The sequence below is a fragment of the Palaemon carinicauda genome, chromosome 2 (genome assembly GCF_036898095.1).
Source record: "Palaemon carinicauda isolate YSFRI2023 chromosome 2, ASM3689809v2, whole genome shotgun sequence".
NCBI classification, from domain to species: domain Eukaryota; kingdom Metazoa; phylum Arthropoda; class Malacostraca; order Decapoda; family Palaemonidae; genus Palaemon; species Palaemon carinicauda.
This window is the reverse complement of record NC_090726.1, coordinates 101,393,260-101,395,759: the sequence shown is the minus strand read 5'-3', so window position 1 is coordinate 101,395,759 and position 2,500 is coordinate 101,393,260. Positions and strand designations below refer to the sequence as shown.

Below are 2,500 nucleotides of genomic sequence, written 5' to 3'. Positions count from 1 at the left end.
GTGATGCTTTCGGTTTGCGTTTTGTTCCTTCTCGCGCTGGTGATCTTCATAGTTCAGGAGTTCCGTCAGTTGTTGAAGAAGGTGAAGCGGTCAGTGGATCAAGAAAACTCACAGGTGATTGATTAGTTGATTCTCTCTCTCTCTCTCTCTCTCTCTCTCTCTTTTCTCTCTCTCTCTCTCTCTCTCTCTCTCTCTTGATTAAGTCAGTCTGTTAAGAAGAATCACAAGGGATTGATTAGTGAAATTAGTCAATAGTGAACATCTGAGAGAAGATTAATTCCCCTGAGATTTTGTTGTAGTTCAATGCTTGTTGATCTCTCTCTCTCTCTCTCTCTCTCTCTCTCTCTCTCTCTCTCTCTCTCTCTCTCTCTCTCTCTCTCTCTCTCTCTGTTTCTACTTTTATTTATCAACTTCTGAGAAATTGCAAATGACAGCAATAATGAATTTCTTAATCTGTCAATGCTTATTTCACCCTGACAACAAAACCAGTCCCTGGGTTATTCCAGTTTTAATTCCTGCGCTTTCTTCTCGTATTAATTACCGTTGTAAGTGTTATTGTTTTAATTGTTTTAATTATTATTATTATATTTTTTATAATGTAGAAAATGAATATGATATATAAAACGAATTGCTTCACCTAGTAAATAGGAATAAAGACATTGTAACCTAACCTAACCTGATATATTGAAATATTCGATTAAGCATATACATCCATGTAATATTTCAAAACAATTTCTCTCCTTCAGCGGATTCCTCTCGGCATTAGAATCTAATTGGAGATAACATTAAAACTGTTCATTACAGGTCACGCAGGAGCCCGCCAGCTCATTGGAGCAAGGTCATGAAAAACGGGACTCTTCCCAAAGACCAATGAACAATTTCGAGGAATATCTTGCTCCAAAGACTTTTGGTCGAACAAGTTGCGTCGAAACGTCCTGTGTCGTGAGAGCAGGAGAGGAGGACCATGTCTACTTCGAAATTAGCAATAGTAGGCCTACTAAGTAGAGAGAGGTGTCAAGTTAAACTTTCTCTCTCTCTCTCTCTCTCTCTCTCTCTCTCTCTCTCTCTCTCTCTCTCTCTCTCTCTCTCTCTCTCTCTCTCTCTCTCTCTCCTTAAAATATATCCATTTTAGCATATGATTGTAAAGGGTGACATAATATATTCTTGGAAGCAACGGAATGAAGGTAAGAATTGTACATCCAATCCTTTCTGGTATCTCTCCAACCAGTTATAACCGGATAACTCTCCAACGTCCAACCAGTTATAACCGGATATCTCTCCAACCGGTAATAACAGTATGTGGAAGCATGGAGACACAACGAAAGTTCCAGATGGCTTCATGGCGTGAGATTTATTTGGAATGAAAAATGTAAAAGTAAATGAGGGTAGAAGACAAATAAGTGTACATTATACTTGAGTCAAATACTTATTCTACATGGTACCAACAATAAGTGAGGGATAATCCTGTAATGGTTCCAGGTCTGCTTTTGTCCTTACACTGATAAGATTTGGAATTCTCTTTATGCCTCCGCTCTCCCAGACTCTTCACCTCCTTTAGGAGATAGTTCTACCAAAGGCTAGGTGGTGATAACCTCATCTGTCTTGGAATTCTTTCCTTTACTCTTTCCTTCTGGACTAGATTTTGTGATTAGATTGAATATCCTACTGATTGGCGTGGTACGCGAATCGTTGTTCATTAGAAATAATAGCGTCAGAGGACCAGAGTGAGGTGGAGTATTGGTGGATGTAAAACATCAACGTGAACATCCACGTAAGATGGATCCTTTTGATGATACATTGGATGTTGATAGCTAGAGCTATTTGCGGATATAGCACTCACGAATATGGTATTTTGACTAAGACACTAAATATATGAGGCAATTAACAGATTCTTTTTAATCTTTCTTATCCATTGGTCCTTTTGTCATCATTTATTTACTTTATTATTCATTTCTCTCAATAGCTTTTATCCTTTCAGGATTATCTGTCTCTGATTAGGCTACATATGGCGAATCATTTGAGAATATTCATTTCCATTACTTTGAGGGGGGGGGGGGTCTCAAATTACATGAATTTCACAAATATGAAAATGTATATCATAAATCTGTTGATTATTAAAATAAAATAATACTGTAAGTTTTAATCTATTAATACATCCTACATCTTTCAAACTGAAACATTCTATTTTTTTTATGTACGGAAGACTAAAGACCTTGTCTTTAATGTGAGTTTAGTTTTACTCTCAAAATGTGGGTGAAAAATAACACATTTATATCGAATTCCCCTTTGCAAATGATGATGTGTTCTAACCATTACCAGGATTCTGAGGTTTTCTTTGGACTGACCTCCTTATTAGGAAACAAAAGGAGTCAAAGGATCATATCATTACCTATATATTATTTGCATATATATATATATATATATATATATATACAGTATATATATATACATACATATAAACACACACACACCCAATATATATATATATATATATATATAT

The 2,500-nt window shown here is 36.0% G+C and overlaps 1 protein-coding gene across 1 annotated transcript in view; it reads left to right on the top strand.

Moving 5' to 3' along the window:
- Nucleotides 1-2,500, top strand: part of LOC137626075 (uncharacterized) — a 12,962-nt gene that overhangs the window by 1,306 nt on the left and 9,156 nt on the right. The window lies entirely within an intron of this gene.